Source organism: Arvicanthis niloticus, chromosome 2, assembly GCF_011762505.2.
Source record: "Arvicanthis niloticus isolate mArvNil1 chromosome 2, mArvNil1.pat.X, whole genome shotgun sequence".
NCBI classification, from domain to species: domain Eukaryota; kingdom Metazoa; phylum Chordata; class Mammalia; order Rodentia; family Muridae; genus Arvicanthis; species Arvicanthis niloticus.
In genome coordinates, this window is record NC_047659.1 from 80,291,088 (window position 1) to 80,307,168 (window position 16,081).

General features: G+C 35.9%; 1 long non-coding RNA gene across 1 annotated transcript in view; it reads left to right on the forward strand.

Moving 5' to 3' along the window:
* The window catches only part of LOC143441389 (uncharacterized), a 140,305-nt gene extending 124,432 nt beyond the window's left edge, over positions 1-15,873 (forward strand). The window contains exon 6 of the long non-coding RNA XR_013108734.1: positions 14,293-15,873. This is a non-coding gene — a long non-coding RNA (uncharacterized LOC143441389). The remainder of the gene's footprint in view (positions 1-14,292) is intronic.
* The last annotated feature ends 208 nt before the right edge of the window (positions 15,874-16,081 follow it).

The following is a 16,081-nucleotide window of genomic DNA, read 5'->3' on the forward strand; positions in this document are numbered from 1 at the left end:
ATATATTTGTATATATATAACTCAAGAAGTTAGATATCCAATATATATCCAATATATACAAATATATATTTGTATATATTGGATATTAGCCCTCTATCAGATATAGGGTTGGTAAAGATATTTTCCCAATCTGTAGACTGTTGTTTTGTCCTATTGACAGTGAACTTAGCCTTACAAAAGCTTTTCAATTTTATGAGATGCCATTTGCCTATTGTTCCTCAACAGAGAAAAGAATACAAAAAATGTGGTACATTTACACAATGGTGTACTACTCAGCCCTTAAAACAATGACTTCATGAAATTCACAGGCAAATGGATGGAATTATAAAATATCATCCTGAGTGAGGTAACAAAAGAACACACATGGTATGTACTCAGTGAACAATAAATATTAGGCAAAAAGCTCAGAATACCTACAATACAACTCATAGAACACAAGAAGTTCAAGAAGAAGGAAGACCAAAGGTTAGATACTTCAGTCTTACATAGAAGGAGGAAAAAATAATCACAGGAGGTAAAGCGAGAGAGGGACTTGAAGGGAAAGATGATGGGGGGGGGGAACAGGTGGCAGGATTAGGTATGGGAGAAGATGGAAGATGTACAGAGGGTCAGGACATTGAACTGAGGTGTGTAGCAGTGGGAGATGAGGACCTGGTGGTAGCCACCAGAAAGTCTCAGATGATAGGAAAAGAAGAGGCTCCCAGGACTCTATGGGAATGACATTAGCTAAAATACCCACCAAAAGGGAGAGAGAACCTGTAGAAATCATATCCAGAGGATAGGCATGGCCCCTAGTTGAGGGATGGGGCCACACACCCATCTCAAAAATATTAACCCAGAATTTCCCTTGTCTAAAGGAAATACAGGGACAAAGAGTAGAGCAGAGACTAAAGGGAATGCCATCCAGAGACTGCCTAACCTGGAGATCCATCCCTTATGCAGCCACCAAACTCAGACACTATTGCTGATGCTAAGATGTGCTTGCAGACAGAAGCCTAATAAAGCTGTCTCCTGACAGGTTCTGTCAGAGTCTGAACAAATACAGATGTGGATACTTGCAGTCAACCATTACACTGAGCACAAGGACTCTAGTGGAAGAGTTGGGGGAAGGACTGAAGGAGCTGAAGGGTTTTGCAACCCAGTAGGAAGAATAACAATATCAACCAACCAGAACTCCAGAGCTTTCAAGTACTAAACCACCAACCAAAGAGTACACATGGAGGCAGCCTAGTTTTCAGCTGCATGTGTAGCAGAGGACTGCTTTATCTGACATCAGTGGGAGGGAAGGCCCTTGGTCCTGTAAAGGTTCAATGCCCCAGCATAAGGAAATGCCAGGGCTTTGAGGTTGGAGTGTGTGGGTGGGGGAGCACCCTCATAGAAGCAGAGGTAGGGGGGATGGAATAGGGGATTTACAGAGGGGAAACCAGGAAAGGAGATAACATTTGAAAATGTAAATAAGTACAATAATGAATACAAAATTTAAAAATAAATAAAAAAAGAAAACCTTGGTCCTTAGTTAATAAAATTCAACAGAGTAATAATGATACATAAATATTTGTCAATGACAATGTGGGTGTCAATATTCCTCATTGGAGGCAGATTCTCAGCTCAGATTCATGTCTTCATACTTTCCCACCATCAGAGTTGCATGTGGTCTTGTGGGTACTGGGCATAGAATTAATGAAAGGGGATGAGATTTTGGTTTCAGAAACATAGATTTCACAAATCTTCACCCATGTTAGAATAAAAATTTTTAAGAATTAAATTGCCTTCAAATCACTCACACTGTAAACAACTCCCCCACCCATCTTCCTACAAGTAACCTCAGCCTACTCATTGCTTCTCTATACTTAAGTTGGATCATTGATTTTCCTTTTATCTGCCAGTTTTTAGTTTAGGAAAAGTCATGAGCCGAGGCACAGCTGGATTATACTTTTACTTTGCAAAGGTAGACAGCAAAAGGCAATCACTCAAGGAAATATTACAGTATTTTAGGAGAGCATGCGGAAGGCTTAGATGAGTGCATTAGTCAATCAATTTATGAAACATTGATGGTGAGGAAACAAGGCATCTTCAAGTCTAACTAAATTGGGGATTTATAAAAAGACAAAGATTAGTATGAGATATTGCTAAGTTTGAGTGAATGAATGAAGATGGAAGTTTAGTAGAACAAGCAAGAGCAAACAGAAGCTCTACCTTTGAAGTGCTGAAACTTAGACATCAGCAAGATTTGAAGTGGACATGTATATTGACATGTACACAAGGATGGGGAGAATAGCAAACAGTTTCACTCATGGAGTATGCCAAAGGTTCACTGACCTCAAAAACTATGAATATTGTCAAATATTTCAATGACACAGAAATAAATGATCAGCAGCATTATAAATCAAACATCTTACGAAGTGGCTGTGAACCAAAACAGTATTTAAATATGTGGCTCACTGAACTCACTAAGGCTACTATCAATATCAGTTCTAAAATAAAAAAGAAAGCCAACAGACTTATAAGGAAATTCCACTCACAAGTCGATCATATGACAAAATGTGGGTGATTGGGCAATAGTTATTCTCATTAGAAGGAAAGCCAAATTTATACTGTAGTCCTTAAAACATTATGACTATCATTTCTTTTTCTTTTCCTGTCTCTTTGAAAACATATCATGTTTTCTTCATTGAACTATGAGATTTCAGAATTATGATATAATAAAAAGAAAGCTCTCCCAGAGTCATGAGGTGTAGGTTATTATATGCTTACAATAACAAAGCTCAAGAAACCACAAATATCAAAGAGTGGTAATTTTTAGGAAATGTTGATTTAGGATCTTCAAGTAACAGTTCATACTTTGTAATTTAATCCCAAGAGCCTAGAAAATATAGGCTGCAACTTTATGAATTATAATGATATAATCTACTATTTGACTATGTGAACTGCTGTTATGCCTTACACTACTCCAATTTGTGTACTTGTCATCAGAACCCAATATGTAATTACATATAATTCTTGATGTATGGTGTTCCAACCCCGAACTTTCACTGACTGTTTTCCAATCTCTTACTTAGCTATGGTAATTTGTGGAAGGGTTATTTTTCATAGGGTGTGGTTAGTAAACTATCTCTAGTCTTCCATCTTTATGTGACTTGGGATGAGTTATGTGGCTGTTATATGTGTTTCTACTCTTAAGGAAATCAGGTCAAGATAATTAAGGAGGTCTTTTCTACTTCTGGTACTTTATGTGTGCATAATGAAGAAGATAACATTTGAGTTGACATTTAAAAGATAAATTGAACTTTTTCAGGAAGAGAGTGAATACAGTGATTTTGAATGGAGAAAGATTAGGCAGACATGATGTAAACAGTAGCATTTAAATGTTGGTAATGTAGGTGAAAGGCAGTGAAACTGGATAATCAATCTTAGATCAAAGTTCAATGTAAGATTTGTGGAGAAACAAGACCCTTTTGCAGTGTAAAGCATAGATTCCCTAAATTACAAAGGATCCCTGTGTGAACCAAAATTCTTCCAATCTTTATCAAACATCTAAGATCAAGACCACCACTGACACTAGAGTCCTCTTAGTTATTTTCTCATTGCAGTATGCCAATACCGAAGAAGAAGAAACTCATATCCAGAAAGGTTTATTTTTTGCTTATTATCTGAGAGCTGTAAGCCCATCATGCAGGAAAACTCATTGCATGAAGGTACCTAAGAGCTGTGGCAATAGGAACATGAGGCTACTTGATGACATCTCAAAGCATCCAAAAGCAGAGTCTTGATAATATGAGGCAAGGTAGCAACCCCAAGGCTCACCCAACAAAACACCACTTCCTGCATTGAGTCTCACTTCCCTATTGTTCCACAACTCAAAACTTCAGCACAAGCTGAGGACCAAGAAGTGAAATATAGGAACCTGATAGGGAGCATTTCACATTCACATAGTAATGCCCCCTATGCTATTTCTTACCAAATAAAGAGGTATCAGTCATTAGATAAACTACAGAAACAGGCACTCGTTAGCATCCTCATAGAAACACAAAGCATACATTTTAACATTTTAAAAGCATACAGAATTTTTGCAGTTAATAATAATTGTTGTAATCTTTCTTGGCCATTTTTGAAATATACTTCTTATTTGCATTTCATCAAGAAAGAACCTAGGAGCATGAGATACTTTAGAGAAGTGGAGTGTATATGTAGAATTTAAGTAGGCATCAGAATTTTAAGGAACAGAGTTAATGGTCAGTCATTAGAGCAGTGATGATTCTACTCAGTTGTTCAAAGCTTTCTCTCAAAGATAAACTCTAAAACATAGAAAGTCACCCAAAAATCTTTCTTCCCATAATAACCTACAGGGGCCAAACTAGACTGTTAGCTTGATGACATCTAGAATCACCATGGAAACCCAGGTATATCTATGAAGGAATTTCTAGATCAAGTTCATTGTGATCGATGACCTACCCTAAATGTGAAAGCACCATTCCACTGGGCTAGAGTCTCAGATTGAACAGAGGAGAAAGTAACCACTGTTCCAACTTACATCATTTTTGGTTGCTTGAATCCAGATGCAAATATATCCAGGTGTCCAAGTTTCTGCTACAATCTTCTTTTTTTTCCCCCTTTGGTACTATAAATTAAAAGTAACCTTTCCTTCCTTAACTTACATTTCTCAGGTATTTCTTTGTAGCAACATGACAAGTAGTTTGTAATGAGCCTCGTGATTCTAATATCTTTCTCTCTATCTGCCTACTTAAAGTTGTGTGGGTACTGGGGGGCTCAGTGGATAAATAATAAGGGGTACCAAGTGAGAGGGCTTCATCAATGCAGGAGGAGTGGAGGTTAACACATCTAAGCCTTCTTAAACAGACTAAGAAGTGAGATTTATTTTCAAAGTTTGAGTTTGCTGGCCTTTCTCTGTGAGATGCACTAATGTAACAAGTTTGACTCATCAGGAGATGACGCATACAGCACAGGGAGTTTGAAAAAGCACTGCTTAACCTTGCTAAGAAATACTGGCTTTAAGAACAACTGGAATATTGCTTTCTGATCCTCAACCATCAGCCCGGCAAGGACAAGAGATGTTTTGATAAAGAACAAAAATAAGCATAAAGAATACTTCATTGGGCAAATAAATGTGGTGAATATTGTCAGCACTGGGAAAAACAACTTGACTTAAAATAATCCTTTTGTATGTAAGTAAAGCTGGCACTGACGGTCTAGGATTCTGGAGATGCATATTGTATGAAGAGATTATTTCAATGTGTCTTTTTTTTCATTGACATTTTAAAGAAATATTTTAATCCTCTCTTATAAAATATAGTATTCATAGTTTATTACTAACAATTGAAACATCAGGTTGAAGTTGAGTGTTATCAATCTAGTGACTCAGTCATGAATAAGGACTGTTTCTATGCATTGTATGAGTAGTAGAGATGAGAAACAGACACTTATAATTGTAGAAAAACACTCAGCTAACTATTGAGTTGGTAAAAGTGTGGATTATAAAATGAGGAGCACAGTGCCAATAATATATTAACTCCTACTATGTGCAAAGACATGAATAAACTAAAATATAAATAACGAAACATCTCTACTATTAAGCAAAACTGATTTCTGCAAGAAACAACCCATTTGAGTTGAACAAGATTCCATTTCTTCAAATGGAAGACAGAAGAATCTCGCATGCCAAAGGCAGAAAACTAAACATAACTCTGGGATTTCAGGGAGCTAGAAAGTTACTGGAAACAAAATAAATATTTCTCTAACACCATTATTTCTCCATGTTCAGCACTTCATCAGCCCATGTTGTCTAAATTTGACCAATGATGGTTATGACTATAACCTTGGCTTCTCAGTGTTTCAGTGAAGGGGAGACTGTCACAGATTTTCACTTGACATTTTCTCTTGAGAGAATACTTGGTTGCTGGATAGAACATAGACTGAAGGATTTTGGACTACCTATCCAGTACTGAACAAAAAAAGAGTGACTGAGCTGCAAATATACTTAGGTTTGTTATATCTATCTCCATTTTCTCTTTGTACTATGAAAAGGTAAGGATATTATAAAGACATGAAAAACAGACCATTGAATATACTAATCATGCATGGAATTCTTTTTTTTTCTCAAATTTGTATTGATTCCTTTGCATTTCAAATCATGCATCCCATTTTCACAGCTCTCCCCATGCCTTGCTATCTGTTCTCCACACTTATTACCTCCCTGCCAAAATAACACACACACACAGAGACACACACACATATACACAAACATACATAAACATACACACACACACAGACACACACACATACACACACACACACACACACACACACACACACATCACCACCACCACCACCACCACCACCACATACAAGCATAGAAAATAATTCATCATGGACATTATAGGATGTCAGATGGTGTCCCAGGTCTTCACTTGTGAATGTTCTTTGCAATGAGTCATTGGTCTGTTTCAAGTTATCTGGCTTCTGTCACACATTCAGTATTGGATTTTCACTGGACTCCTCCCACTTATTCTTCTGTGGTCCTGTGTCATAGAGATCCTGCAGCTTTAGATCAGCAGGAATGACCCTTTTGTGCACTCCAACAGTTCACAGATGATATAGATTTTTGAATGGACTAATCCAAGGCCTTGGATCTGGGCCAGGGTGGTAAACTTGGTCAGACCAATAAGTCTCCCTTATCTTCACCACCTGGATGAGTTCTCCAGCACTGGTCAGGCTAGGATACCCACTGCTGCCACTGACAGGGAGTGTGGAATTCTTGTAAGTTTGTATTTACATGAAAGAATGCAAAAAATACCAAGGCAATATGAACAATGAGATTAAAATCTTCTAGTGATGAAAACATAGACTACAATTAAAATCAGATTTGTCTGTCAATTTGGAGGTGGGATGGCATCAGATAAATATGCAAAAGTTAAATGGATTTTGGATACAAGGAATAGTTTAGCATGAAACATTTGTATATACAAATGTTTAGAAAACATTTGTGTTTCTTAGAAAAACTGTGTTTCTTTAAAATATGGAGACTTTTCTTCTGGTCAACATAGACATTACATTATTTCAAAAATATTTACTAAGCATAGTGTCAGACACCATGGGGGTACATAGAAATGTAAAAGATAATATCTCAGAACAAAGAAACCTTCAATTTGGTGGAAAATACAAAATCAGTTTTTTTCCAGAAATTCCTCAATGTCATTTAATTATTAATGAATGTAAAACTCCTTTCTTTGAAATCATATTTCTTCAGAAGTAGAAAATTGTTTCTAGCCCTCTTAACTTAAAACCTCAGAGGTTTATAGGTTACAGAGTGTATTCTTTTCTGAAAATTCAAGCTGAAAAAAAATTTATGAAACACCTTTAATACTGTACATAAGGTTGTATTTATTCTTCTACTTTGTTTTACACATATATAGCCATAAGAACTAGGTATTAGAATTCAACTATTTTCTTGTAGGTGTCTTTCAACCAGTTACTATAGACGAGTTGGTTTTATTGGGTAACTCTATTTACCACATTCTACATTGGAGTACTCAGGGCTGAGTTAAGAGAAGCCATCTTGTTTTGACTGTCTTCCATCTTATATGGAATTCCATTCCATCAGTGAATATAAAAGAATGTTAATTCTATTACTATTAGGGCATTTTTGGTTTGTGTTGTTTTGCTTTATTTTGTGTTTTGAGATTATAATTGCAAAATTTCTATACAAAAACTCCCAAACATATAGCCTCTTGCTTTTGTTATATCCTAGGGGTTTTAGAAGTAAGTCTCTGTTATGGGTGATATGATTTGAATGTCGCAAATACCTAGTATCCATGGTACCAGAAGGCACCATGCAAGTTTCAAAAGGAGGAAAGCAACAAAAAGTTCTGCCCTGGTATGATGCTTATGAAGCCTATGTTTTCCAACTAGCCAAAACTAGGTTAATAGAAAATAAAACAAACCCGACTCTTCCTGCTCTCGGGACTCTTTTCCTCTTACTGGGTTGTCTTTTTTCACCTTAGTATGAGAGATTTTGCCTTACTTTATTGTATTTTTGTTTGTTTGTTTGTTTGTTTGTTGGTTGGTTGGTTGGTTGGTTGGTTGGTTTTGTCTTGTTCGGTTGTTTTCTCTTGGAGGTATGCCCTTTTCTGAAGGGGAATGGAGGGCGAGTAGATTTGGAGAAGGAAGATGGGGGCAGAGCTGAGAGGACTGAAGAGAGAAGAAACCGAGGTAGGGATGTATTGTATGAGAGAAAAATCAATTTTCAAATTAATTAATTTTACTACTACTTTCTGGGAACTCTGTACACTAGAGATAACTCTCACATATGTGCCATTTTTTTTTGTTTTCCCATATAAATAGATAGTCATGCATTCCCCTCAAATAGCCATATAAAATGAAGACAGTGTTGTGGTTTTCATTTCACTTCATCATTCTCCCCCAGAGCTAATCCATTAGCAAGACTTCTTACTGGACTTTCAAAGTACTTATTGACTCTATCTAGCTGTATCCATATCCAATGCCCTCTCCTTTGCAAAGTCACAGGTCACTGCTCATTTAAAATGTTGCTACTATTGTATTTTGCTTTATCTATTTCCACCAGTATTTCTTCTAATCCACTTTTCTCACTATAGTCAGAACAATTAAAAGATTGCATTATTTTTCTGCTTCCAATATGCCATGCTTTTTTATAACATAAAAATCCCAATCCTTTATGCTGTTTTTCAATGCTGACAGTCTTTTGCTTGTTTTAGGCATATTGATTGAAGAAAATAATATATTCAAAGAGGAAAACCATTAAAGTATTAATAACATGGTCCAAATTTAAAAAGGCAGTTCATGAGAAAACGTATTTGTATCTCTCTCATTATATAAATAATAAAGAGTTACAGGATATTTACATTCTTCTAACCACAGAAACAGAACTTGACCAAATAAATCTGAGTTATCTGCAAGGCTGAACTGCTCATGCTCTACATCTCGTTGCCTTGGTGATAAAGCACCAACATAATGATATTTATGTAATAAGTAGAAAGGCCACAATTCAAGGTGGATTACAGTGTTGCCTGTATAGCTACATTTTTATAAAGAAAGTATGTAAAAGCATTTATAGAGGTTTCACAGCAGAAAATAAATTATCTAGAGAAGAAAATTGTGTAATTTATTGGTGATCTAGGGCTTTAACAACACTCCCACTGACCTTAGTCATAGCTACACCAAATCTAATTATTTTATTTTTTTCAGCATGTGTGTTGCAATTCCACATTCTGCGGCACTATTAGGGAATGGCATTAAACTTTGTAGGCTATAGAATGGGGATGTCATAATTTTCCCTGTGGGTTTTATACTTTTCAAGTTTTATTACGTACCCTTTTGAAAGTGTTAATGTAATTTATTGTTCATACAAAGCCACTAATGAAATAAAAAGAGCTACTATTAAAATTACATTTAAATGACTATAAACAGGATTCTGCTGAGAAAATGAGGATTCAGGCATGCTCCCAAGTTTTTCTCCCCTGTAGATACCAGGTGCCACACACACTTGCTTTATCTTTGCTTTCTACACATGCTATATTAGTTTCTGTTTTGGGTCTTTATACTGACTGTTCCATTTCTTTTAAACATGTTTTTTACTAGACTGCTACACACAGAGAAAATTCTGCATATTAAAGCCTTAAATTATCTTAAAGTCAACTATTAGTTTTATTAAATATATTTGAGAATTTTCTACATGAATACACTGTATTTGCAACATTTTTTCCCTCAACTTCTTTTATGTTCTCTCTAACTCCCCTCTTGAATTCATGACCTCTCCTTCTACAATTCTTGTTCATATATAGTCTATAGAGTCCAATTAATGTTTTCTCATTTGCATGTGATTATGGCTGATCACTTGGGATTAGGATCTCTGCCTCTAAAAAATTTTTAAAAAAAATTGCTTTTATCTCTCTCAGAAGCCATTGACTTTTTGTAGCTCTCTACCTAATGATGGAGTCTTGTGAAGTTTTCTTTAACTCATGTTAGCATGTTAACTGGGTATTGTTTTTTTTTTTCAGGCCTTTGTACAGGTAGCCTTATTGTTTACAGCTCATGTATATAACAATCCTGTTTGTCCAGAAGACACTATCTTCCAGCAGTCATCCTGGTTCTCAGTTGCCTGCCTGAATATAAATTTAATTGAAGATGCCACATGTTGTGGTGACAGGACTTAGGGAAATCAATCTGATACTGACCAAGAAGCCTCCTCCCTGAGGCCTAGCTCTCATAGTGTTTGTATTTGTTTTGAAGAACTGCTAAGAGGGGAAGGTTATCAACAGTCTTATCTATCTATAAAGCTTGGAAACAACAATGATGTGATTGTAAGAAATCCCTAATGGTACAATAGTGGCATTTGCATCTGGCAAGAACCCAACAGCTGTCTAATTGGGCATAAGTCTCATTCTACTGGAGATTCATACTTAATGCTATAAATTTAGTAAAGAATATGTTACAGAAGAGGTTAAAGACCCTAGAGGATAACCTACTTCTACCATGTAAATAAATTAATATGGAACCAAACAGCTTTCTGAATCTTCATTTTTATACCCACAAAGGCAGCTTTCACTCTTCATTAAACCATTTCATTTTTTTTCAGACAGACAATTAGAGCGACCCTCCGGTGGTTGGTCAAATGCAAAGAATAAATGACAATGTGGTTCTCAGCCCCAAACTAGACACATATAACATACCCCCACATGCACCAACACATATGCATACACAAAGCCTCAGTGAGCATTGTGGACAAGAGGGTGAAAAGACTTAAAGCCAACTCTTTAAAAAGGATCTTCACTGGCAGCCCAACCTCAAGTACATTTAAGGAATAATTTATGAAGGTCATTTCCCATTAGATGCATGACTGGTATTGCTATCCTTCTTGTTCAGTGAATGTGTCTCAAAACTACAAAAGAAATTTAATTAAAGTGATACCAAAAATAAAAGATGAGCAGGAAATCAATGCTGTCTAATAGGTGAATGACTTATTGAAGAAGATAGTTACCATGTTGGGCTCATACTAAAACATCATTTTTCAAGTTAACACTCAACCTTGTCCTTCGATGCTACTAACCATTATGTTTGTGCTTTTCTGCAATTGTGCATGACATTTATCTTAAAAAGTTCATTTGTTAGTTTGAGCAACAATGTGTGTCACTGTTCACTTCATTATAGAGATATTTAATCCTTTTATTTTTTTTCCAACATAGAACAAATCTCACTTCAGGGTGACACTTTAGTAGCCATTCTGGTCTTTTGGAGTAATCAAAGATGATTACTGTTACTTTAGTTCAAAGTTAGTGCTACAAAAAACAATTAAAATGGTGCATGATTCAGCAATGTAGACTGTGTAGAAATATTACTGATCAATAGCATCTGGGGTGTAATTAGAATGTCTGCGGTGCCACTTGGATTTGGTGGCCCAATTCAGTTATTCAAGTTACTCAGCAAATTGAGGCACAAGGAACTTAATCTCAGTGCCTGTTGGGACCATTGAACAAATTCAAGGATACCCTAAATCTTGATGAGCTCATGACCTGAAATTTAGTAATAATAATAAGAAGAAGAAGAAGAAGAAGAGGAGGAGGAGGAGGAGGAGGAGGAGGAGGAGGAGGAGGAGGAGGAAGTGAGAGATGTAGCTCATGGCACAGTGCTTAATCAGCAGGTCCAAATACCTAGGTTTATTCTCCAGTACAAAAAATTTAAACAAAGAAAAAAAACCAAAACAAAAATATTGGTAGGTTGGTGATGAACAATATTTCTCAGAAAATTGTTATTTCATTACTTCATGATAGAGATCATGAAAGGTGAAAGTGACAGGTGACACAAATAAGAATAATGATTCTAATTAATGCAGAGAGTAAGACAGTATAGATATATGGGACTCACACAAGGAATATCTTCTTTCAAATCAGCATAAACTAGTAAATAATTGATGGGAAAATATCATCAGTGTCTTGAAATTAAATAAATTCTTGCTCCCTTTGCATAGTCATAGAATCCAAAAGTCAGAAAAATTAAATTTTCTCCTGAATATGTAGTTTGCAAACTATGACTCGGAGTTAACCTGCAGCAAAAATGAATGTGTGCCATTTCTTAAACTCTTGCAATTTAGGATCCTATATACAGAATTTTAGCTGTTGGAAAAAAAAACTAGAATTAATTTGAATAAATTCAACAATTTCACTTGAATCAATTGACAAGTTGGAAAGGATTCACATTCTACTAGGATTTCCTTAAGAGACAATTCAAAAATGATTATAATAATAATGATCAAAAAAGTCTTTCTTAACAGGGCAGATGACTCAGTAGTTCATAGCGTGCACGCACGCACACACACACACACACAGAGGAGAGAGAAAGAAGAGAGGAGATAGAAGGAAAGAGGTAAAAGAGGAGAGAGAAGAGAGAAGAGGAGAGAGAGAGAGAGAGAGAGAGAGAGAGAGAGAGAGAGAGAGAGAGAGAGGTACATATAACTAAAACCAAAAATAACTCTTACAAAACATGATTTCTCAATGTCTTTGTACTTTCCAGATTTTTTTCATGTGCTATAAGAAGATATAGTCATACATTGATGATAAGCACCAAGATGATTCTTAAAAATTAATGATCTATGAAAAATATTTGGCATCAGATATTTTGTTAGGGTTCTATGTTAGTTATGCTTCCCTGGACAAGAAAAAATCTAAGATATGGGCAAAGATGAATTCTCTTTAAGGGAGATGAGATGTTTTGCTTTGGTTCTTATCAACTATTACACATCATAAAATTTCCTGAGCTTTACTATTTAGAAAATAAATGTATAAAGATCCCACTTAACAGTTAGATGTATGCATATTTCAAGTAAGATTATCAGTAGATTCTTTAATTTTTAAGCCACTATGAAATTTTTAAGAACTGATAGAAAATAATGTCTTTTTATCAAAGTTCTATCAATGAATTAGTCAGAATTAGTCACATGAATTAGTTGTATCACATGAATTAATTGGGTATGGATGTGTGTGGATGCTTTCATATATATATATACATATATATATGTATATGATTTGTCATATACATATATATATATGTATATATGTTCTGCATATATATATGCAGGGAACAAGACAGAGAGAGAAGAAAGAGTAGGTTGATGTATTGTAGAAATGGAAGGAATATGTGAAAGCTAAAACATTCTTCTATATGTGGTCTAAAAACTGGAGTCCCAGGGAAGCTGCTGGCTAATAGCAAAGTCTGAGTCTGAATATCTCAAAACAAAGAAAGCTGACAGTGAACCTCTCAGTTGAGGCTGAAGTTTTGAAGTGTATTTTAGAGGCAGGACCAGAATCATAAAATTTATCATTTGATATCAAGTAATATGATAAAGTATATTTTAATACCATAAGAGAGCATTGCTTTCACCCTCTCTCTCCCTCTCCATCTCCCCCTTTTCCCTTTTCCCTGAGGCCTCCTGTCTCTTTTGTTTGTTTGTTTGTTTTATTATGTCCAGACAACTCCTGTGTCTACATAGTGTAAAGGCTGATCTTCTTTCCTCATTGTTTTAATAAGTCATTTCTTTCTTTCTTTCTTTTTTTTTTTTTTGTAAAACATCCTTATAGACAGTAGAAATGCATTGTTGAATGCCTCATTATTCCTTAGCCTGTTCACAGTCTATTCATAGGAAAGTACTTTTAAGTTAACTATGTGTCTTTTGTTTGTTATTTTATTCTCCTCTCCATTCAGAAGTTTGAATTATTAGCTTGATGAATTAATGTTTTACAACTTCTACCACAATTAACTGATCCTATTTAAAATAATGTGTGACCCTCTCCTTGAAAGAGAGTGTTAAAGAACATACATATTGCACTTTGTAGTATAATTTCTATTGTAACAAATTAAGCATGTCAATTAAATTCAGTGCTAAGTGTCACAGAGGCAGAGTCTCTGAATCTTGGGGTGACTACAAATAAGACCTTTTTCTTTCAGATTATAGTCACCTAGTCAACATCATTCTTTAAAAGTAATAAAAGTATCCATGCCTAATTTCCATTGTATCTTCATCTCCAAATTGCCAGAATTTGACTAGATGCCACTTCTTGAGGTTTCTTTTAAAAAGTTCGAAATTAATTACTACCCTATTATTAATACTATATAATAAATGAACTCAATTCAGACTAAAATCTATTATATAATTGCGTAGTATAAATATTATGAATAAAATCAACCAATTCACCAAAAATTAATGTCTAAGAAGCATAATTTGCTTTGCCTTTTTGTCATATTCAGGTCTTCAATCAACTGGATGTTTCCTTCAACTGACCCAGTGAAATAAGCCAAAGAAATAAAATATGTTTTATCTCTAAAAGAAGAAATATACCACATTTTTTTATATCCATTCCTCTGTTGAAGAACATCTAGGTTCTTTCCAGCTTCTGGCTACTATAAATAAGGCTGTTATGAACATAGTGGAGCATATGTCTTTGTTATGTGTTGCGGCATTTTCTGGGTATATGCCCAGGAATGGTATAGCTGGGTCCTCAGGTAGTGCTATGTCCAATTTTTTGAGGAACTGCCAGACTGACTTCCAGAGTGGCTGTACCAGCTTGCAACCCCACCAACAATGCAGGAGTGTTCCTCTTTCTCCACATCCTCGCCAGCATCTACTATCAACTGAGTTTTTGATCTTAACCATTCTGACTGGTGTTAGGTGGTATCTCAGTGTTGTCTTGATTTGCATTTCCCTGATGACTAAGGATGTTGAGCATTTCTTAAGGTGCTTCTCAGACATTCGTGTTTCCTTAGTTGAGAATTCTTTGTTTAGCTCTGTATCCCAATTTTTAATGGGGTTATTTTGTTGTTTGGCGTCTAATTTCTTGAGTTCTTTGTATATATTCGATTATTAGCCCTCTATCAGATCTAGAATTGGTAATGATCTTTTTCCAATCTGTTGGTTGCCGTTTTGTCTTATTGATATTGTCCTTTGCCTTACAGAAGCTTTGCAATTTGATGAGGTCCCATTTGTCGATTCTTGATCTTAGAACATAAGCCACTGGTGTTCTGTTCAGGAAATTTCCCCCTATGCCTAGGTATTCGAGGGTCTTCCCCACTTTATGGAGTATTACTCAGCTATTAAAAAGAATGAATTCGAGAAATTCCTAGGTAAATGGATGGAACTAGAAAATATCATCCCGAGTGAGATAACCCAATCACCAAAGAACACACATGGTATTTAGTCACTGATAAGCGGATATTATTCCAAAATCTTGAGATAGATAAGATTCAACTCACAGACCACATGAAGCTCATCAAGAAGGAAGACCAAGTGTAGATGCCTCGGTTCTACTTTAAGGAGTAACAAAACACTCAAGGGAGCAAATATAGAGAGAAAGTGTGGGACAAACTGAAGGAGGGGCGTCTGGAGACCATTCTACCTGGGTATCCATCCCATGTGCAGTCACCAAAGGTAGATGCTGGTGTGGATGTCAGGAAGTGCATGCTGACAAGAGCCTGATATAGTTGTCCCCTTAGAGGTCTGCCAGAGTCTGACATATTTAGAGGCAGATGCTCACAGCTAACTACTGATCTGATCAAGGCGTTCCCAATGGAGAAGTTAGAGAGAAGACTGAAGAAGCTGAAAGGGTTTGTGGCCCCATGAGGAGAGCAACAATACCAACCAACCAGAGCTCCCCAGGGTCTATACCACCAGCCTAGGAGCACATAAGGATAGACCCATGTATATGTATATGTATATGTATATGTATATGTATATGTATATGTATATGTATATGTATATGTAGGGGAAGATGGCCTTGTTGGGCATAGGTGGGAGAGGAGATCCTTGTTCCCATGAAGGCTGATTACCGAGTAGGGAGGAATTTGAGGGTGGGGAGGTGGGAGTTCGGGGGATAAGTGGGGACAGATTTTCATAGAAGCAGAAGGAAGGAGGATGAGATAGGAGGTTCCTGGGTGGTGGTGGGAATGGGGTAAAGGGATAAAATCTGAAATATAAATATATTACCCAATAAAAAAGAAGAAAAAATGATTCAATAGATTCAGATGACATTTATATTTACAA